General features: G+C 41.3%; 1 long non-coding RNA gene across 1 annotated transcript; it reads right to left on the bottom strand.

Annotated features, from left to right (window-relative positions):
• Nucleotides 1–505: 505 nt before the first annotated feature.
• On the bottom strand, nt 506–11623 carry LOC121721624. The gene is made up of 3 exons (XR_006034879.1): nt 11614–11623; nt 5230–5235; nt 506–578 (listed from the first exon to the last, which is right to left on the bottom strand). It is a non-coding gene; the product is annotated as an uncharacterized LOC121721624 (long non-coding RNA).
• Between the last annotated feature and the right edge of the window lie 12865 nt (nt 11624–24488).

The following is a 24488-nucleotide window of genomic DNA, read 5'->3' as shown; positions in this document are numbered from 1 at the left end:
TCTCGCCTAGCAGGGAGAGCATTAGAATGGGCGACTGCAGTATGGGAAAAAGACTTAGATGATGACCTGTCAAGTTTAGCATCTTGGACTAGATTCAAGTCTCCACCAATAACAATGTGGTGGTTACAGTGGCGTAACTATAGTAGGTGCAGCAAGTGCAGTCGCACCAGGGCCAGTGACCTCCCGGGGCCCGTCGCTACCCCCGCCCTGCCTCTTTTTTTTTTTTTTTTTTAGAACTTCACCATTAAGAATCAAACTATCAAATAAAAACGGCTAAATCAAATTACCATCTTGTCGTCATACTGTTTCGCCAGAGTATCTTTCTTTCTACGGAGATGCAGCAAGGAGTTCTGGGTAGGCTAAGTGATTTGTTGTGATTTTTTGAATGGATGGTGGCTGCACATTTCAGTCATCGTTCCGACCACAATGCCCTTCAAACACAAGAGCGGCTGCAAGAAGCGGCAGGGGCGTAAAGAGCAAGGGGAAAGGGTGGCAAAACTCGGGAAGTGTGTACTGCTCTCATGTTGTTTCTAACATTGCCTTTGACTGTTGCAACAGCTGAGCGATGTTTTCCCAAACTCAAACTTATTAAGACCTACCTAAGGAGCAGCATGGGGCAGGAGAGGCTCAGTGGGTTAGCTATCCTGTCCATTGAAAATACTAGAGCCAGAGCATTAAATATTGGGAACATCGTTGACTATTTTGCACAACGATAGGCTCGTAAGATGGCCTTCTTCTAATGGCCTAATTCACGCATATTGGGGATTGTATGCATATGAATGATTTTATTTGGTTTCTGCACGGTTAAATAAGTTAGGCTACATTAAGTTTTGTTTCTGCGCAGTGCAAGTTTATAAGCAAGCAATCTACGCTTGCAGTTTCAGCAGAGGGTTGAAGAGGCGCATTGAGTGTTCCCATAATTCCATGCGAGTTGATGTTAATGCAGTAATATTAGATTACCCTGGCCTGCAGGCTGTTAATAAAAAATTATTTTTTAATGTTTTCACATGTAATGGATCCTATGTAGTCGTGTGTTTTTTATTTATTTATTTTTTTTATTTGAAATTGTAATCTGTAACTACTAAACTACTTCGGTGCCTCAGGCCCTTTGCATAAACAATTGAAGTCACCCTTAATGTGTATTGCATGTATCAGAGCTAATTCATCCTGGGCCAAAGAATGTCAGTATGGGGCCCGCGGAGCGCTCTTGCACCTGGGCCCACCATTGGTTTGTTACGTCACTGGGTGGTTATCAACTTGGGTGAGCGTGGAGAAGAAATTGGAAATAAGTGTATCGTCATCCCAAGTTGGAGCATAAATACAAGCCAAGATTAGAGGAATGCCTTGTAACCTGCCTGAGACAATTACATAGCGACCGTTGGGATCTGAGTATGTTAGCTGGCTCAAATGGGATATCTTTATGAATTAGAATAGCAGCCCCTCTCGCCCTCTCAGAATACCTTGAGTGGAATAGATGACCCACCCATGTCCTCTTTATACGACGGATTTCAGACGCACGAAGATGTGTTTCTTGTAGAAATATGATATCTCCTTTAAGGTGTTGAAGGTGTGAAAGTACCTTATGAGATTTGGCCATGTTGTTCACTCCCTTGACATTCCAGGAAACCAGTCGTAGATTCCTAGCATTTAATGTTGTCATTCTGCTCGCCTATTAGACAATGTTGGTTGACACAGAATGTTGCTGTAGCCAAGCAGAGCATGCCCATAGAATAGGAAGGGATAAGGGAGAGGGGGAAAGAGAGGAAAAGGGAGAAAGGAGAAAACAGAAAAAAAAAAAAAAAACACAAACACACACACATACAAAAAAACCCTGTCCCAACCCCAACCCACATATACATATGTGTATGCACATACATACACAGACATATATATATATATATATATATATACACACACACACACACACACACAGCTTCAAAGCATCATTCCTATATCTCTCCATCTTCCTTTTCACAGTTCATTTCATTACCTAAAAACCCCTTATTGCTATTTCAAACCCCATCAATAAAAAGATATTCCAGTGTGGTCAATCACTAACTACAAATCCATCCAACAAGTAATAAACAATGAAGAAGTTCCCAGAATGAGTACAGCTTGCAGAAAAATTCTACCCCCATCCACAAGGGGCGTAGTAAGCGTAACAGAACTGGGAAGCATGCCGGCCCAGGGTGAATGCTATAAAAGTGTAGAGCTGAGCGGCAGATCAGTTAATGTGGCGGCGTGCTTGGAGCAGATCGAAATGAACAGTTGTCCGTATGCTACCCGTCAGTGGGAGACTATCCTCATAACATTGAATTGGATAATAGTAAACATTTAAAGTACAGAAAAACAGAACGAACTGACATGCCATTTAACACTGAGTGATACTAAGCACACGACGGAAAAGAAAAAAAAAGAAAACGTCAAATCCGTCGATCAAAATTTCCAGCTTCAACAAAGTTAGCGTTAGCGGCTAAGTTCACTAGCGTACTAGCTTTAGCTTAGCAAGCTACTCAAGGTCAGAACCATGGCCAGGGCCGGAAGAGTGGATCTGGTGATTGACTGCCCTGTTTGCCTCCGTCGCAGCTAGATACGCCATGGCCTCATTCACGCTCGGCGAATGAAGTTTACTGCCATCCCTTGCTGTGATCCTCAGTCTGGCTGGGTATAAAAGGCTAGGCTTGAGCCCTTGTTTATATAGCTCAGCCATCACCACCTTGTAAAGACTGCGCTGTTCCAGGACCTCAGGACTGTAGTCTTCGTAGATCCCAATGGGTCTACCATTGTACCGCAGCTCCCCCCTCCTCCTACGGGCTTCAAGGACCACCTTCTTCACCTTGTAGTTGTGAAAGCGGATGATGACAGGTCTGGGTTTCTCACTCGACTTTGGTTTGGGTGCAAGAGACCTATGGGCATGGTCCAGCTCAGGTGGAGTAGGCAGGATGTCATTGCCTATGACTGTACGCAGGAGCTCAGAGAAAAACGTTGTAGGACGTCCACCCTCAATAGATTCAGGTAGGCCGATTATTCTAACGTTATTCCTGCGGCTACGTGATTCAAGGTCAGCCATTTTAGCAGTCAACTTGGCGTTGCTGTCTGTAAGCGCAGCACAGGTTGATTCGAGCCCCCGTATGCGTTCATCAAAGTCATCCATGGCAGAGTCAATACATGTCACCGACACACGACACAAATCGTTGGTCATGATCAGTAACCTTAGCCTGTACCCGATCTAGTTTTACCTCTAATGTTGAGATGGCAGACTTGAACTCCATTGACAGGGCAGCCCGGTGTTGCTCAAGCAGGCTAGTTAGAGCTGTCATGTTGAGGTCACTGGATGTCGCCACTGTCCCGTCCTTTTTGTTTTGTTTAGCGGATCTAGCAGCCATATCTATGCAACAGGTTCTCGTAGGATGAGGAAATCGTACAATGTCACACTGGGTTGTTTTAAAACAATAAAAGGGTTTTTTTAACAAAGTTTTAGATGAAAAGTAGCGGGATCGTTCAGTTTTTGCGTCTACTCCATACACGGCCGGAACCGCTCTGGTGATTTTTCTTCTCTTCTGGCCCTGCTAGTTTCAGAGGCAGGAGGAAAAAGTATATATACTCTTTTGATCCCGTGAGGGAAATTTGGTCTCTGCATTTATCCCAATCCTTGAATTGGTGAAACACACTCAGCACACAGTGAACACAGTGAGGTGAAGCACACACTAATCCCAGCGCAGTGAGCTGCCTGCAACAACAGCGGCGCTCGGGGAGCAGAGAGGGGTTGGGTGCCTTGCTCAAGAGCACTTCAGCCGTGCCAATTGGTCGGGGTTTGAACCGGCAACCCTCCGGTTACAAGTCCGAAGCGCAAACTGTGCAACTCACCGGGGTTAGTGGTGTTTGTTGATGTTCCAAAACAGGTAGCATAGCGAAATACAGTTTCTGTTTTATTTGGCATTTTGTAAAATCTCATTCATTTCTGTTGGAAGACTTATTGCACGTTGATATTACTGCGCCACCGTCTATGCTTCAGGCTCATATTGAGCGGAAGTTTATATGCGGTTGTGAGGTCTGAAAAAATAGTTCCACAATAGCAAATAAGACGGCTGGAAATCATACATTGCGCCGATATATTTAATTTTTATAATCAACGAACACCACTAACCACTCGGTGAGCTGGACAGTTTTGAAAACTAACGTTAAGGGTTGTTTTAAGGACATGTTTGTGCATGCCTGTAGGCAGCTACTCTGAAGCAGTAAAGGCGATTCAAAACGAGTTAAAAGTCGAGACGGGACCAATCGTCAAAATTTCGATGTCCACCACTCTAGTTCATCCAAAACAAACCAGAAAAGGGACTCAAAGTGCTAAATACCAGAATTTTCCTTCAACTCACCTTCTGTCTTCCAGGCTATGGTCAATTATGTGTTGAGGGACATGCTTCAATTTGTCATGGTCTCATTTGGCCGTGGACTTAATCACAGATCTCCCTCTGTCAGATGGATACACCACTATTCTAGTGGTAGTAGACCGTTTCTCCAAGTCCTGCCGTCTCATTCCATTTGCCTCTCTCCCTTCTGCATTCCAGGTTGCAGAAGCACTGTTCCACCAGGTGTTTTGTTATGGCCTACCAGAAGATGTCCTCTCCTATCGAGGTCCCCAATTTACCTCATGAATTTGGAAAGCCTTCATGGAGAGGTTGGGTGTCGGTGAGTTTAACTTCTGGTTACCACCCAGAGGCCAATGGACAAGCAGAGGGGACCATCCAGGATCTGGGAAGGTTCCTGCGCAGCTACTGCCATAACTGTCAGCACGACTGGTCCCATTTCCTGCCATGGGCTGAGTATGCTCGTAATTCTGTCATTCCTCCACAGGGCTTACCCCTTTCCAGTGTGTGCTTGGTTTCCAACCATCCCTGTGTCCGTGGAACTATAGCCAGAATGAGGCCCCAGCAATGGATAATTGGTTTCGGCGGGCAGAGAGCGTCTGGCAGAGGGCCCATGTCCACCTCCACAGAGCTATCCGCAGACAAAGGATCCATGCTGATCGCCACCACAGGATCCCGCAGAATTCCAACCTGGGGACCGGGTTTGGCTCTCGACTCGAGACATCAAGACTTGTCAGACTTACCTTGCAGGAAGCTCAGTCCCCGTTTTGTGTGTGTGTAGCCCCACTCGTCAAGCCCAATGACATTTCGATGTTCAGCATCGCCCACCTACTGATCACTTATGGACTGCACCTGTGTTCACTATTCACTAGATTGTCAGCACCTGTATTGTTTACCTGCACCTGTATCCACTTATTTTCAGTTGTACTGTAGTTGAAATTGAACCCCTTAGTTTGGCTTGCACCTTGCAAAGTCTACTGGTTGCTATACTGAGTTAGACTGCTCTGGTGTTTGTGACTCTTTTCAAGTGTCTTTGTGAAGCCAGTTATAAAGATTAAAACTTCTAAGTTGCCACGCACTTGCGTCTTGCCATCCTTGAATCGTGACAGCAGTTTAAATTTTAAAACTTTGATCAATGCATTAAATCTGTTCAGTTATTTTAGAGAAATAGCATAAAGGTGGCCACACAGCCTTGGTAACATTTTAAGACTAAGCCATAAACATGTCAAAAACACATAGGCTAAATAAGAATCAATAACAACTTAAATGTGAAAATTTTGATTAATACGGCAAGATAAGACACAATAACACACTTGTAACTCAATAAGCAATCAACTATTTCAGTAAAATACTTGGCCGGCTGGTGAGACTACAGCATGAAAAGGATGACTGATACATGTTAGGTTTTCAATAGAATTTTTATTAAGTTTTCAATGTGTGTTTAAAACAAGAACAGGAACAAATGCAGACTGGGAGGATGGTATAGTGACACTGCAACATAAAAAGGAGGTCTGACACTCATTTAGGTTTCCAAAAAATAAAAAGATTTCAGTTTCCAAAGTTTGAACAACAATTGTGTGTGAACTACACAAGACACAATGTGGAAGGGATGGCTAGCCCTCTGTGTACTCTGTACATGTATAAGAGGGACATGGTAAGGAGGATGCAACACTTTTGGCTGGAGTCGGGAGTGTTATGGAAGGTGTGGAAGATGCTGGATCAACACAACTCCATTTGTGTAAGGGCCCCATCGTGTGGACCTCAAACATAAAAAATTATCTTATCTGACCATTCCAGTCATATATCGCACACCCTTCTTGTCCTCTGCATCCTTGGTCCTGGATAAGCAGAACAGGCACAGTGGAGAATGGAGGGAGAGAACAGAGCAGGTAACACAGAAACCTAAGCAAGAGGCCATCTCCAGCAAGTTTTACATACCCATACACAGCTGACCATTTGCAAGGCTGGTTGGGGGTGCCACAAGTCCACACAAAAACTATAACAATAACAACATGAAGAATTTTGTTGGGGATTACTTTAAGAGTGATCTATGCCCTATTGACCTGACTACACTTTTCAGTTATCCAAAAAAAGAAATTTGTCCTACTTACAAAGATCACTTACCTAATGAAAGCCAATGCCCTCTTGTCACGTCAGTCTCTTCCATGCAAACTTCGCTATGTATTTGACAAATTACTTGGCAGACAAAGCAATCAAAATTATTACACCAAGAACACCAACACGAAATTTAAAATTACTGAAAACTAAATGAACTGAAACAGATCATCAGTTGGAGCAAAAACTCCTACTGTAGGCTACTATGCAGACGCTATACTGTCCCACGACCACGCTCGTGCCACACTCGCCTACTGCTTGTGCCACTGTCCTGTTTGGAACAGTGATAGTGGCACAGGACTGGGCTGGCAAGGGACACAACAGCTACGCACCAGTAACAACAACAATAACATAATAGTCTAGGTTTTGCTCCTACTGCTTCCCCTGAAATACATAACTGAAATCCCCTCTTTCATAAGTCATGGACACTAGCCTACTTCATATCATGTTCAGCCCACGGTTCAGTTCATAACGCCATAAAACTCGCCATCTAGCAAGCTAATCTATATCAGGTTTAAAGACAATAATCACATTAATTTCCTCGATTTTTCACCTGAAGAGCGTTAATCACAAACCCATTGATAACCAGCACATCTGAATATAGAGTTACCATGCTGTATGAAATGTATTTTATCAAGATAAAGTTTGTGTTCCCCCTCATAGCATGTCTAACGTTAACACTATGTGAATGAGCTGACTAGCTAACATAAGCTAGTAAGCTAACGCAATCAGGTTTGAAAAATATAGCATTATAAACATAATAAAAACCTGTTGACAACCAACCTATCATCTAAAGTTCCCCTACTACAATAGGCTAACCAAATGTGTTTTGTCTGAAATTCATTATTGACGTAGGAACATTATCTTTAAGCTAGCCTCTCTCCACATCAAGGTTTGCAGGCTAACTTTTTGCTTTAAAATTTCGGTCAACATTTAAGCAATAAATATCAGTTAAACAAGCAGCACAAAAACCTCAAAGAACAATACCAGTATCTACTAGTGCAGTTGGTATAGGAAATGCATATGTCAATTGAAAAAACGTTGTACCTTCGTCTACTTACCACTGACAATATCAGGCAGAAAGCAATGGAAGTGAATGGGGCTAAAGCCGTGAATGTCAAAGTTAGGAACTTTTGAGCTCTGCATAACGCCAGAGAATGTCTAATAAGGGGAGAACTGCCACTCTCGGAAAACTTCCGGTTTCTGAACTGGTTGCAGTTCCTTCTGTGGTTCCACATGAGGGCGCTCGTATGGAGCTGTACCCCTCAAAATCCACTTTTCTTGGGATATAATTTTTTTTCAAGTAATTTGAATATTGTATTCGAAAGGGGAGGCAAAGAAAATACACTTGGTGGAGTATTATATTTTTTAAAGTCACTTAATTGTTCTAAAAAGCCTTTCAAACGTGTCAATGATGTCACTCATTAGCACAATGCTAGCGTGTTATGGGCAACAACGACCCAAACTGTAAGAAATCAAAAGGACATAAGTACTCGTTCATTCAACTTTTGACCTATAACTAGGGGCAGGGCTTGAAAACGAAATTATTTTTCAAACGTTCCGTTCCGAACGGTTCAGGTAGGCCTATGTTTAACGTTTTCGTTCTTGCATGCGTTCCGCCACCAACATATCGGTCCTGAACCGGTTCGGAACGCAAAATATCGTTCGTTCTTAAAGTTCCGGCAGTGTTTGGCGGGCCTATCAAGTCTATTTTTGTGAACTTTACCTTAGAATAGACGTACTCATTATTTCCCCTTGATTTAGCCTATACCGTAGCTATGCCCAAAAATAATAAGTCACAGGCGGCATCCAAAAACATTCAGATGGGCTATCCATCCCATAGCCTACAGACTTACTGTAAGCCTAACCTATGCCTATAAATAATTTCTTATCAAAAATATTTCTGGATACGTGCTAAACTCCTTACCTGGTTTTATCCATATGGATTTCTTCAAAGTCTTGCGCTATAATTTCCAACCTGTCTGTTGCTGACAAGGCCTATCTCAAATTTTCCGTTTAACTCTTCTACATAGAATAGGCTATAATTGCGCAAACATTTCAAATCCCGACTTTAAAACGACAAGGCGTGGACAGGCAAAATAGGCTATTATGCATAGGCTACAAACAATTTCCAAATAAGTTTCAGTAGCCTACGCTACGAGCTGGCCTAAGATCCGAAGTGGCAGACGGATAGGTAGGCCTAGTTGGCTACATAGCGGCTTAGCTCACATTAACAGTGTAGATGCGGGCTTGTTTTTCGCACAACCGGAAATAGTCTCCCTGACATAGGATATGCTTTTGTGAAATTTTATAAAATATATAGAGAACGAAAAAAAAACGTTATTAACCGGTTTTGTGGATTTCAGAATAACGTTTCTGTTCCGGAACAGTTGAAGACCATTTTGTTTTCGTTTCCGTTTCTGCTCCTCGTAAAATTCCGAAAAATTCCGTTCGTTTTCGGTTTTCGTTTTCGTTCCTTGAACCGGTTCGGAGCCCTGACTAGGGGTGGGCGATATGGACAAAAAATAATATCTCGATATTTTTTGTGATTTTGACGATAAAGATAATTAGTCGATATCCTTTAAAAAAAATGTTTTGTTAAAGTCTGAGTTACTTTACCGCTAATTATTTATGAATAGCATCATTACAATAATAACCAATAATCTAACCTGTGACTTTCTAACCAAATCAACCAATGCATTGTCACTCTATGACACATTTCCAATTCTGCCCCCACTTGGGTGTGTGGCAATGACATGGTCTAGCCAACTACAGTACATTAGAGAAGATGAATAGACAGTTTCCCAAGAGAAAGTCTGAGGCTGAAGTTCCTTTCAAACCTTTACATAGGATTCACTGTAAAACTAAGCAGACCAACAGAGTACATATCAGTTATTTCCTTCTATGTTTTGTTTAAGAGCACTAGCATTCCAAGTTACAGAATAGAAACTAATGAGTTAGCTTATGGCTAATGTATATGAGAAATCCCATAGAGATGCTAACGGTTAGCATAATCGGGTAAACATAGATATTTACAGCGAACCAGTCCATTTACAAGAGAGTTACTTGAGAATAGTTATTTGTTTACAACTGACTATTAAAATACTCAAAGGCTAATGTTTTCTCTCCATATACAGTAATACCGTGTAGGAAAAAACATGACTGTCTCATCAATGCTACTTGAACAGATACTTGACAAAAGTAGCCGCATAAAATCCCAAGTAGGCTACTCTCGCTGCACAAAATAAACATTAGGCGTGCGTAGGACAAAGTTGTGACCCACTAGTGATCACGTGACACTTGCTCTGCTGCAGCCAGGGGCTTCTCCCGCATACACCTCCTGGGAATATATGAGTCTTCAATGCGTGATTTCGAGTGTTTTTTCCCCATAAGTAATTTAAATACTCGATAATGTCAAATTGCAACAATCACGATATTATCGCAGACGATATATATCGCCCACCCCTACCTATAACCCATGTTGAAGTTATACAAACTATAATCAAATCTGAGATTTGTCAACGACAATCAGGTGAAAGAGACAAATTTAGCCGTCTAGCTCCATTGACTCCCATTCATTCTGCACTCATGGCGATTGCCCCCAGTGGAAATCTGGTGGAACTGCAACCAAAATTCGGTACAATGGGACTTAATACAGAGTGGCCAGGCTCTCCGTAGACGGGCTCTGATAACGCCGAAGTAGCCTGGAAAAAGCTCCGCCATTGTTTCCTATGGAAGTCTATGGGAGTGTCGCCACTCTGTTTTTATATTTCAATTAAATTCAATTTATTGTGCTTATATAGCGCCAAAACATTACACATGTATCATGGCGCTTTACAGAATGTAGGCAATCAGAGAAAAAGAAAAGAGGGAGAAAAGAAAAGAAGAAAGAAAGAAGGAAGGAAGGAAGGCCCATGGGTAACAGGGGCAAGGAAAAACTCCCTAGAATTGGAGATACATATAGGAAGAAACCTCGAGCAGATCCACGACTCAAGGGCCTGACCCATCTGCCTAGGGTCAATACGGATAGTAAGGTCTATAACAATGACAAATGCATATGACAGTCAGATGTGGAGAGAAGGACATGGTGTTTAAAGCACCTGAGGTGAAGGTGAAGGTTCTACCGCTCTGATCTGGGCTAAAGAGGAGAGAAGTATCCAACCTTTCCAACTTGTTTTAGTGCTCAGTTTGAAACCCAATAACTACAGTGTGGAGGAACATTCATGCCTACAGCATGGGCATCTTGCAAAGCACAATCAATTCTGAATGATGTATACAGGTATTGAGCAACATATACTGCCATCTAGGCAATGTCTTTTCCAAAGACCTTGAATATTTCAGGAAAACAATTCCAAAATGAATTCTGTCCATTTAAACAGTATTCCTCCATAGAGTTAAAATGGCCTGTCTGTAGTCCATTTTTTGTCAAATTAGGTGCATGATGGCCCCAGCTGTGGCGCAACTGGCTGGGCACCTGCACCATACGCCGGCGACCCGATTCGATTCCCGCCCCGTGGTCCTTTCCGGATCCCACCCCAACTCTCTCTCCCATTCGCTTTCTGTCACTCTCCACTGTCCTATTACTAAAGGCATAAAAAGCCCCCAAAAAATATACCGGACTTTTTCGGATTATTTTCCGGACTATAAGTCGCACTTTTTTTCATAGTTTGGCTGGTCCTGCGACTTATAGTCAGGTGCGACTTATATATGAAAAAATATATAATTGAACATGTTTTTAAATGTTAATTTATATTAACTGACATGAACCCTACGTGAAACATTAGGTCTACAGCCGCGAGAGAGCGCTCTTAAATGCATAAGTCCTGTGCACTTTCAGTCAGAGATTAGTGCTTGCACTAACACACGTGCATACCTAAATCGTCAAATTATGGCAGGGATTCTATTTATAGCCGGGCCTCAGATTTGGACAAATAAAAGCCAGTATAATTTTGTTTCAATTTAACTCATAAAAGAGCTCTTCTTCATATTTTATATTGTTGGTTGGTATTGTTGCCAATGAAAAGTCATTGTCCTACACCATGAGTCTCCAACACGTTGCTCTCATTGCTCTTAAGCTAGTCGCATGCAGCCCCTCTGAGCTAGAGGCTGAAGCAGTAACCTACATTTAAACACAATTGTTGCTGCCAGGCATCAGCCTATGAATTTTATAAAAAAGTAAATCATGCATAATTTAAAAAATAACTACATTTAGGCTATCTTAGACCTCTTTGGCTAGGTTTCCCTTGCAGCACAGCACACGAATGAATGAAAGCGTGGATACCTTATCTCGCAATAAGTGGATGGCAATCGAAATCCCGACACTATGAAACTTAATAGTAAGCCATTAAATACCCCACAGATTTCAGTGGTCATCAGTCCCGATATTTAGCAATATAATCAACAGTACAAACGTAGCCTAAATGAAATCTCAAATTGAACATCTGCTTTTGACAGCCATGCTCCAAACGAAAAGTAGGCCTATGTCTCACAATAAAACGCAAGAAATAAAGGACTATATAGCTGACTCAATACAAGCCATGGCCAAATAAAGGTGCTGTGCTTTGTGCAGCCTAAATTTGAGTATTTACGAGTCTCCTAAACATTCTTCACCCGTTATCTAGACATGCATGAAAACATTTGAAAACAAAACGCACTGCCATGTAATATTTGATCGCTGTTTTGCTACTAATTATCTTTCACGTAATGAATACGCACAGAAAGTGAAGTAGGCCTAATGTGCGCTCCTTGTGTGTAGCTGTCTGTTCACGTCCGCAATCGAATGTCAAATAGAGAAGTCATCCATGTTCTCTCGCGTTATAGCCTAGGCGGTCATGCTTCTGTGTTTGCAAAATTCCTGACGGTTTCTGATCGCTAAATGTTTGTTTTCCTTCCCTGTCGATAGCGGTTGATGTTGAAGCACCTATAATTTGACTTCAGCAGTGACAAATCCTGCTGAGAGAGAGAGAGCAACTACAGAGAGGCACCCCCAAAGTGGTCATGCACGCGCATGTGTGTGTGTGTCTCTGCATGGGGTTCAATTGAAGTCAGAGTTGGTCCGTCAATAGTCCCGCATTCAGGCCGCTCCATTATTATATTAATGTCACAGGGTACAGGGTAAAATGTGTGGGAATCTCTCGCATTATGATGGCTAGATTTGCGGGACTTTTATTATTATGGTCAATACTAAGTAATAATTTATTCGCAATACCCGCAATTCCGCGCTGGAATTTAGACCCTTTTAAATGTGCATCTTTTTTTCTCTCACTCTCTCGGAGGTGGCCAGCCAAGCAATTGTTCTGCTGCATGCCAGCCTGTGCCAATATATCGTAGGGGAGAGCGGGGTTAGATGTCACATGGGTAAGTTGTCACACATGTCATATCTCAGCCACTAGATGGCGCTGGTCAAAACCATTAGTACAGAAATGTTCGGAATTAGTGTGAGAATAAATCTAAGTTGGAATTTCAGATCAGAGCAGCATAACTTTGAGGTGAGATAACTTTAACTGTTTTTCATTTGTAAAAGTAAATTTTAAGACATGCATGGTTTTTCTTCTGACTCATTACACAATGGGGTATCAAGAACATAATTAGTACCATTTAAAAGTATAAAGACAGGGCTACAATTTAGTAAGCTTTGCTCTTAGCTAGGCTAAAATATTTGGTTGCTAGCAGTGAAAAGAACTAGCAATGTCATTTGGGGTTAGTTGTCACATTCCTGTACCCCATTCTTGGCACATGCATGCATGCGATGATATAGCTGGTCCTTTTGTTCTTTTTAGATAAGAAAATGGGAAGAACTTATGTCAGGAAGACAACTAGTGGACAAACAGCACCAGATGTTATGCTCAGGGCAGTCAGGGAGGTCAGGAACAACAACAAATCCATCAGGAGCACAGGAGAGAAGTTTGGCATTAATTACCGCACACTGGCAAGATATTGCCAAAAGATAAGTCCAGTGGAGATAGAGGGAGAATGTGTTTGCCCGTCCCTGCCAGTAGGGTACCTCAAACCCAGAAATGTTTTCAGTGAAGAGCAGGAGAGGCAGCTGGAAAAATATATTCTGACGGCAGCAGATATTTATTTTGGCCTCTCTCCGGTTGAAGTGAGGAAATTGGCATTCACATATGCAGTGGCCAACAATGTGCCTTTTCGGCAGAGTTGGGTTGAGAAGGAGATGGCTGGCGCCGACTGGTTCTCTGGATTTCTAAAGCGGCATCCGTCTCTCTCAATCAGAACGCCAGAGCCCACCAGCTTGGCCCGTGGCAGTGCGTTTAATAGGCACAATGTTGGCACGTTTTTTGATAATCTGGAGGAAGTGATGAGAAGGCACAAATTTCAGCCACAGTCCATATGGAATATGGATGAGACGGGCATCACAACGGTACATAGGCCAAATAGGGTGGTAGCCAGGAGAGGATATAAACAAGTGGGGTCATTGACCTCTGCCGAGAGGGGAACCCTTGTGCCCCTTACCTGTGCGGTCTCCGCAACAGGCACCACTATACCTCCCTATTTCATATTCCCCCGAGTCCATTTCCATGACCATTTCCTGATAGGTGCCCCCACAGGAAGCATAGGAGGGGCAAATCCATCTGGCTGGATGAAAGAAGACCACTTTGTCCACTTTCTGAGCCATTTCATCAATCATACCAGGTGCAGCAAGGAAAGGCCATGCCTCCTGCTCCTGGACAACCACAGTTCGCATATATCAGTGGATGGGCTGAATGTAGCCAAGGACAATGGAATCGTGATGTTGTCTTTCCCCCCCCCCATTGCTCCCACCGCCTGCATCCGCTTGATGTCTCTGTTTATGGCCCCATGAAGACGTATGTCAACAAAGCCTCATCTGCCTGGATGATGAATAACCCGGGAAAGACTATGACTATTTATGATGTCCCGAAAATAGTGTCTGTGGCCTTCCCTCAAGCTGCTGACATAATGAATATCCAGTCAGGTTTCAGTGCAAGTGGGATCTATCCTTTCAACAGGGATAAATTCCCACCCACCGCATTTGCTCCTGCCTCTGTGACTGACAGACCTCTTGACCCCCTTCCTGCCTCTGTGACTGACAGACCTCTTGACCCCCTTCCTGCCTCTGTGACTGTCAGACCTCTTGACCCCCTTCCTGCCTCTGTGACTGACAGACCTCTTGACCCCCTTCCTGCCTCTGTGACTGACCCAAGTCTAAATGCCCCACCGGCTGCTTATGAGGTAGAGATAACGATGGAGAACATGGAAGTCAGCACAATCCTGTCAGACCCTGTGGTACCAAGCACAAGTAGCACTCGTGTGTCTCCAGAACAGCTGAGGCCTTTCCCAAAGGCCCCACCCAGAAAGACCATCAGAAAAAGCAGGGCCTTGGAAAGTTGCATACTGACCGACACTCCAGTTAAGGAGAGAATAGAGGCAGAAAAGAGAGCAACAAAGCAGAAAATGAAAAAGTCCTTGTTTTCTGTGGTCAAAAAGAAGAAATCATCTAAAAAGAGAAGAAATGATTCCTCCTCGGACGAAGAGGATTGTTTTTGTCTGGTTTGTGTAGAGCCGTTTTCAAATAGTCGGCCAAAAGAAACATGGCTACAATGCGTGATATGTAAGGGGTGGGCCCACAAGGACTGTACACCTGATTTGGCAGTTTACGTGTGTCAGAACTGTGATTCTGATCTGGACAGTGATGGAATTTAATCGTCTTTAAGCTGTCTATAGTTGATAAAAACTGTTAACTTCTGTTATGGCCATATATAGGTCATATAGGTTCAAGTTCATTGCAAACAGACAGACACATACCACTTTATTCTTCGTGTTCTGCTTCAGTATTTTAACTATTAGACTATGTACGTTCATGCACACACACGCACACACACACACAAACAGTCAGACACACACACAGACTTTTGTTCATTCATATTATTGATTTTGGAAGTTTTTTCATCCTATCACCCTGGTGTTTTTATCAAAATTGTAAAATTAATGTAAATTAATGAATTTTTTGTATATATTTATATAAATGAATGACAATGAATGAAGATAACATGTTTCCTTTTCATATCAAGTTCAAATTAAACTTTTTACATAATTTTTAAGAATATCTCAATTTGTGATTTTATTCCATTGGAATAACATAGGGACAACTAACCCCATAGCGTGTGACAACTTACCCCGTGATGGGGATAGTTGTCACATTTGCGCAAGGTGCATTTGACAGCCCACATTCTTCTAACTGACTGGATTCAAGCAGATCAAGGCCTCTATTTGTACCTGACACATGAGGCTTCCTTTGTGTCCTGAAAGGGAATTTGTGCAGGACACGGTTTTTGTGGAAACTAATTTTAAGTAAAAAGTGTGACATCTAACCCCGCTCTCCCCTACAAAATCATTGATTGCATTGCATTCTCCACATTTTTAGCTAAATTTTCATGTACCACATCAGCATTTGAGTTCAGTGTTTTTTCTGTAAATCGCTTTACAATTAGCGTCGGGCCTTGTCAGCAGCCTTCGGCTTGCCTCTTGCCACTATTCACTCCTTCGTCTTCATTAACATTCCCTGTAGAATTCTCAATATTTTTGGCCTCAATGTGTACAGTTATAGTCTGTCTATTCTTAGTCTTGGATTTTGTGAAATACATTTCTAAATATCACCTGCTTGCTGCAGCTTCGGTCTGCACGTCCATTTAAACCCGCATCTTTTTCTCTCTCGAGCATTTAATCTGCTGCCAGCTTGTATCTCCACATTGTCCAAAATGCTTGATTGCATTGTATTCTCCACATTTTTAGCTACATTTTCATGTACCACATCAGCATTTTTGTTCTGTGAATCTTTTGTAAAATGCTTTACAAATACCGTCGGGCCTATTTATTGGCCTATTGCCATGGCTTGCCTCAGCTTCGGTCACGTCCTTTTAAAACCGTCTTTTTCTCTAATCTGCTGCCAGCTTGTGACTCCACATCGCCCAAAATGCTTGATTGCATTGTATTCTCCACATTTTTAGCTAAATTTTCATGTATCATATCAGCATTTCTGTTCAGTGAATCTTTTGTAAATTGCTTTACAATTACTGTCGGGCCTATAGGCCTATCGTTTCGGTCACATCTTTTTCTCGCTCATGAGCATTTAATCTGCTGCCAGCTTGTGACTCCACATCGCCCAAAATGCTTGATTGCATTGTATTCTCCACATTTTAGATTTTGGTGCACCTCATGGCATTTTCTTTCAGTGAATCTTTTGCTTTGCAATTACCTTCCTGCCCTCCTCTTGGCTGCCTTCACTCCTTCATCTTCATTAATCTTTTTGGCCTCAATAATCCAGTTACATAGTCTCTGCTTTTGGTTTTGGATTTTGTGAAATACATTTCTAAATAAATGCGACTTATATATGTTTTTTTCCTGCTCATGACGCATTTTTTGACTGATGCGACTTATACTCAGGAGCGACTTATAGTCCGGAAAATACGGTACTTTAAAAAAATTAGGTGCATGATGGAATGAAAACCATGACTAAGAATACCCCATACGGTTGAGAAACTGAAGTCCTTTCGGAGTAATGGGACAACATGTCATTCTCAAAACTCTAGCAACTGGTCTCCTCAGTTACTAACCATTTACAGAATTTTGTTAAATGAAAGGGTGAAGCAGCACAGTGGTAAACATTCCCTGTCCCAACTTTTTTTGAAACATGTTGCTGGCATCAAATTCAAAATGAACATATATTTTCCATGACATTTTTCATTTTCATTTGGTATGTTGTCTATGTCCTTTTTGCTGCTAAATACGGGTTTATGAGACTTGAAAGTATATTATCACATTCTGTTTTTATTTGCATTTTACACAATGCACTAGTTTTTTTTATTATTATTTAAATTACACACAAAGTACACAGTGACAACAATTAACATACACATAGACATAGACATGACAAAGTTCACCTGTTCACAGAGCTACCTAAGCTTAACTAGCTGTATTGAGCAGCAACACGCTCACAATCATTACAAGGAGCAGACATAGTTTTAACAACATTCATCGGCTGAGGAATCAGCGTTGCAAATACTGCAAAAAGGGGGACCATGAGTCTTCATAAGATGTCATGTTGTTTTTCAAAGATGCAGTAAGTTTTTCTAGATTTTAATGATTAGTTAAGATTGAGCCATTGATTTATAGAGATTTTTATTCTATTTTTCCAATTTAATAAAATATTTTTTTTTTTGCCATAGTAAAAGCAATCAAGATAAAAGGCTTAACTGTCTTATTGACATCTAAGTTAGACAAGTCACCAAGGAGTACAATAATGGGGCATAAGGGGATGTCATAGTTCAGTATTTCAGATAGTATCTTGATCACTTCTGTCCAAAAGGAGTTGATGCATATACAGTCCCAGAGAGCATGGAAATAATCATCAATCGAATCTGGACAGTGTAGACATTTATTATTTTGACTAAAGCCCATCTGGTAGAGTTGCTTCGTAGTTATATGGGCTCTATGTAGGACTTTATATTGGATCAGCTGAACTTTAGAATTACAAGACATAGAGAATGTGTTGGTACATATTTTTTGCCAGTTCAGGTCTCTAGGTAGATTCTTTATGTCCTTGGACCATTTATGTATGGGGATTGACACAGCTTCTTCGTTAGATGTTAACAAGTTGTAAATTTGTGAAAGTTTTTTCTTTGGCTTTATCTAGCACAGTTTGTCGTATAAAAGAGAATTGAGGTTGTTGAAGCTCTTGATGTTTACATATTTCTTAACCACTTCCCGTAACTGTATGTATTCGAAAAAGCACTGATTTGGGATATTGAATTTCTCTTGAATCTGCTTAAAGGACATAAAGAACCCATTATTATTCACAAGAGTTTATTGTTCACAAGAAACATGTGGTTGTTCCACAGTGGGGTGTGTGTGGAAACTGAGAAGTTAGACTTGAGGATTTCATTTGTCTGCATAGTCTGTCTGCCTCTTCACCCCCTCCATGTTTGGACACTGTCTGTCCACTAGCCACTTTTACCACTGTCTTTATGCCTCACTGTTTGCGTGCTATATTAGCACATTAGCACATATGCATAACCCCCCCCCCCCCCCCCCCCCCCCACCTCCATGCCACAGCCGAACTGTGCCCACACTTATACATTTTCTTTTAATAGTTAAATATATAGATATATAGACTTTACTTTACTTTATTTCTGCACTGTTGCACTGTTGGACTTACTCATTTGCACTATCACCATTGCACTACCACCATGACACTCATTCACACAGAGCACCTTAGAGCACCTTACCATACCTTACTATGCACAGAGAATCACAGGCTCAGTCCCTGCCTCAGTCATTGCAAGCGCCTTTGATTGATCAATCACCACTATGTGGATACTGTTTTTAGAATTGATTTAGATTAAGTGTTAGTTAGTATAATTTGTATTTTAGTATATTTAGCATATTCTTTATCTTCTACTGTCCTTATTGCTTAGTTGTGTTTTTATATTATATACTTTAATTACTCTTTCTGCTGTTAAAGAATGTGTTTGTGTTGTCTGTATGCTGCTGAGACCTTGAATTTCCCCTGGGGATCAATAAAGTATCTATCTATCTATCTATCTATCTATCTATTTATCTTGTCTTCCACCATGCTTGTAATGATGTATTGATTGTACAACTACCGTAACCTATATATTTTTTAATGGTTTTATCCATAAATAGAAGGTTCTGCAGTCTTGGCCCTTGAGTTAACATATTTTCTATATCTAACTAGGGAGGATTGTCAAACTTAATCCAATGGCAAACATGTAGGATCTGATGTGATAAAAAATAATAATGAAAGTTTGGGGCTGTGTTTTGGCCTCTGAAGCGAGCTTGGACTGATTCGTGCTTTACCCCCTTTCCAGTAAAATCTGGTGATGGCACTATTAAGAGAGGAGAACCATACAGAGGGAGGAGTAACAGGGATCATGGAAAAAAGATAGTTTACTCTCGGAAGGATATTCATTTTGACGATAATGGCAACTTATTCCACCTTTCAAGGCTATCTTTGATGTCCTGCAGGAGGGGGTTATAATTAATCTTGAATAGATCATTCAGGTTAGAAGGTACTTGGATGCCGAGGTACTTAATTACTTTGGAAGGTTCTTTAAAAGGGAGATTCCACTCCTCAGCCTTCCAAACCATGTCTGCTGCGTCCGGTACCGACAATAGTTCAGATTTTGATCAATTGATAGAATATCCTGACACATTGCCATAGTCTTTTATCAGCTTGTGGATCAGTGGGAGTGATAACGAGAGGTTGGTAATATATAGTAATATATCGTCTGCATAAAGACTTATTTTGTGGTGATAGGACTCAGATCTTATTCCTGATATCTTTCCACATGGTCTAATGCCAGCTGCTAGGGGTTCCATAAATAAAGCAAAAAGCATTGGGGATAGGGGGCATCCTTGCCGGCTGCCCCTTTGTAACTGGAATGGTTTGGAGATTACTCCATTGGTTATTACTGAGGCCTGTGGCGAGTTATAGAGTGTTTCTATCCAATTGATAAAATAAAGGGGGAAACCAAATTCTTTTAATGTTGCAAAAAGGAAGGACCATTCTACTCTGTCGAACGCCTTTTCAGCGTCGAGGGTGGCTATGATGAATGACGAGTTGGATTTAGTGAGGCTACTCCTGTGGGCATTCATTAGAGTAAACATTCTTCGGGTGTTATCTGAAGATCGCCTTCCTTTAATGAAGCCTGTTTGGTCTAAATGTATTAAAGATGTGATACTGACTCCGTTCTAGTTGCTATCACTTTGCTTATGATTTTAATATCTACATTAATCAATGATATAGGGCGATAATTGGAGCATTGGCTATGGTCTATGCGGCTTTGGAATCGTTGTGATATATGCCGTGTTCATATGATGGGGTATAGTACCCTTTTGTTGTATTTCAGCTACCATTTTAATAAAGAGTGGGGAAATCAAAGGCCTACTCCTACAAATTAGGCCTACTCATTAAAATCAAAGAGCCCACTACCTTTATATTGTAACCCAAAACTTAAAGACAAGTCAAGATAGGCTACACAGTGCCGCTGCTGGCCATTTTGGTGCCCTAACTGGTGAAATACAGTATTAACCTAAGTATTTCATCATATGGCCAACAATAAAGATGCAATCTGCCTGTTCCCAGGGATGGGTAGTATTTCTGAAACATGTAATATGTATTTCAAATACAAAATAGTATTTTGTTGTTTGTATATTAATGGGTTGAAGGAATTGGCTCTGTATTTTGTATCAAAATACTTTGTTGGTGTGTATTTTTGTATTTTAAAAATACAGCAAAATACGATATGTGAAAAACACTAAAAAAAGTAGATACTACACACAGGTGTAATGAATAATTGGTAATTAGGCAACAATGGTTTATGTTTATCGCAATCAGCTAATGTGAGAACAGCTGTGTTCCACAACACTCACAGCTTTTCAGTGACGGTTATTGCTGAAGCATCAGCTCTGGTCTGAAGTATAAGTAAGTATAAGTATAAGTATACTCTTTTGTCCCATGAGGGAAATTTGATCTCTGCATTTATCCCAATCCGTGAATTAGTGAAACACACTCAGCACACAGTGAACACAAAGTGAGGTGAATCACACACTAATCCCGGCGCAGTGAGCTGCCTGTAACAGCAGCGCTCGGGGAGCAGTGAGGGGTTAGGTGCCTTGCTCAAGGACACTTCAGCCGTGCCTACTGGTCGGGGTTCGAACCGGCAACCCTCCGGTTACAAGTCTGAAGTGCTAACCAGTAGGCCACGGCTGCCCTGAAGCACTGGTGTGAAGTCGTATGCAAGTAAAGATGAGCAAGTTTACCTGTGCAAGTTCACATAAGGACACCGACAAAGGCAACAATGTCCTATTTTCAGAAAAGAAAAAATGTCAGATATCTCAATGAACCACAATGACATCAATTGATGTTAAGGTGTTGAGTGTGTTTGAATTCCCTTCCTTGTAGCATCCTTATCTGCATTCCACAGTGGGGAGAAGTTCACCTTGTTTAATTAAATAACAATTCTATTTCCTTATTAGCTACATACTTGAGGTTGGAGATATTAAGGCATGTCAAGTTTCTCACATAGCCTACTGGAACTTCAAGATACATACCTTATGATTTTCTTATTATGACCGCCGCGCAGCGAAGCGGCGGTCATATAGGTTTAGTCAGATTTTTTTTTTTTATTTCTTTTTCGCATGCCCAAATTTCCGTCAATGATTCCCGGGTCACTGAAAGACCGGGGTACACGAAACTTGGTGGGCATGTAACTCCCCATGGATAGCATGGAACCATCGTTTTTCGTTTTGATCTGTAGCCCCCCCGCTGGACTGGACCCCCCGAAAGGAGGGTAGGGCAGACACAGTTTTCTGTGAATATCTCGAAAACCGTAGGGTTTAGGAGGACCATTTTTTTTTTGTATGTTGATCTCAAGGGGCCATGTCAACCCATTCCATAACCACTCATTTCATGTATAGCGCCACCTAGTTAAACACAAAAAAATAAAAATGAGGTGTTGTAATTGAAGGTATCTGTGACCTAACATAGTCAAAACTGCACGAAATTGGAAGTGTAGGATCATTATGACACCCTCTGTATGCACGCCAAGTTTTGTGGAATTCCGTTCATGGGAGGCCACACAATAAATTAATTTATTGTGTATTCCCCCCCCCCCCCCTGGAGGGTAGGGCAGACACAGTTGGAGGGTAGGGCAGACACAGTTCTCTGTGAATATCTTGAGAACTGTAGGGCCTAGGATGACCAATTTTTTCCGTATGTTTGCCTCCAGGGGTCATGTTAACCCATTCCATGTGCACACATGTGCATAAACAGATACACACGCACACACATACATTTACAGTAATCATACGTATGACACATACTCACACAGTAGACATATGTACGCATGCATGCACATGCACAAACACACATACGCAGGCAAACACACAAGCACGCACATACACACACACACACACACCCACACACATAAACATAAATTTGTACACGCACACATGCACACAATTCAAGATTTTTTCCCGTCATCTACTCCCTGAATTTTTGGTCATTGATACCCGGGACACCGAACCACCGGGGTACATGAAATTTGGTGGGTATGTAGCCCCACTAGACTTTTACGGAAAAATTTCATTTCGTCCCCCACCACCAATTTTAAAAAAAATTAGGTTATGTGTACATTTAGTGACTGTACACTCATTGGCCTGTAAATGGCGGTGCACACATATACACATGCACACACACAGGCACCCACATACTATCGGTATTAGAACGGCCGATACATAATTACAAATTCAGTAGGATTAAAAGAAAGCCAAAATAAATATTCATCATCATCATGGCTGCATTTTCAGTATTGGCTAGAAGTAGTCGTTTGTCCACTAGATGGCGCATCGTTGCAGTGAGACGTAATTTTGTTGGAAGTTAAAAGTGGGTTGGAAAAAACAATGGACGCTTCATACAAGGACTGTAATTTACCGCAGAGAACATCTAATAAGGATAGGACGATGTTCACATGAAGTGTAATTCCCATTTCTTCTTGAAGCCGAAATAAATCTGAGGATGTTTATCGGACATGCTTGGTTTTTACTGCAGGTACGTTAATCTTGTAATATCAATAAGGACCTAGGTAATGTTACCGTTAGCGTTGGTTGAGTGATGGAGGCATTTGATTTATTGCATTTGTAGAAAACTATAAATGCGGTTATACCAAGCAAATGTATAGCAGCACTGTTTGTATCTTTCGACTGTCATTTATTGCACGTGCTACAAAATCATTCTGTGCAATGGAAGATTTACCAACGTTACACCGGTCTGATACAGTTTTGCCTATACATGCGTGAGACTGAGACGCCTGTTTATTTTGTTTTAAGTGCGTGCAGGGTGTGAGAGGGGAATCGATGTGCTTTGATTACAGCTTGGTAGTTGTAGTCTGTGAAATTAAAAAGCACGTGTGTGTGAAGTATCCAAACAATGACACCTTCATTTCATTATGGCTGCTTTAGCAAAACACCTTAAGCTACTGTGTAGTGGGTCCCATTTAGAAGTGGCTACTTCATTCGCGCTTTCCTTGATTCATGGAGCTGCGTGAATGTTATTACAACTTTTCGCCACGATATGACAGTTTAAGTCCGCTTGATACTGTAAGGCGTAAGCCATTGGTTTCCAAAGGAGATTTTATTTGTGTCGCCAGCATAGCCTATTGACAATTTATGTTGTAAATAGGCCTACCTTATAATCCTACCTGTAGCTTAGGGAAGCTAACAGCTTTCTATTAGGATCTAGTTTGTTAGTTACCGTTTTGTCATAACTCCCTGATGCATTTTTGCATTTAGAATAGCCAGAGCGTGTATATCTCAATCGGAAAATTAAACAATATCGGGTGCCTATGGACTAGGCTGGGTGAACCCAGCCTGATCTGCCCGCTATTTATTTTTTGATTTCTTAAAAGATTGAGCTTGGTCTGATGAAAGCCAGACTAGCCATGGACCTCAGTTAAACAATGCAAGGGAACATGAATCAGCCTATATTTGCACTAACAATAACGGACAAAAGCTCTTCAACTTTGGCCCGTTAAAATGTGTATGAACAGTCTAGCGACGCATTTCATCAAGGCCCATTTGGACATGTCAGTTATTTGCACCACTGGTTAGATGTAAAACAGCATTTCGTTTCAGACTAGGCTACTGTTACTTAATTTGTGCATTAACAATAACGTTTCAGACTACTGTTACTTAATTTGTGCATTGACAATAAAGTATTACATGAACTAAAGATGACTAAAATCTTATGTAGAAGAAGAAACATTCACAAAAAATCCATCCATCCAAAAATGACCTTTGTTTTTGATAGCTGTTGAAAACGGCATGGAACTGACAGAGATGTTTTTGTTTAAAAATACATAAAAAATAAATAAATAACATTATGCTGATACCTTTTGCTTTTCCCAAATACAATGTAGCCTACAGGTGTGACAAGTGACCTTTCATCAA

The sequence above is a fragment of the Alosa sapidissima genome, chromosome 1, assembly GCF_018492685.1.
Source record: "Alosa sapidissima isolate fAloSap1 chromosome 1, fAloSap1.pri, whole genome shotgun sequence".
NCBI classification, from domain to species: Eukaryota; Metazoa; Chordata; class Actinopteri; order Clupeiformes; family Clupeidae; genus Alosa; species Alosa sapidissima.
This window is presented reverse-complemented; position numbering and strand designations above follow the sequence as displayed.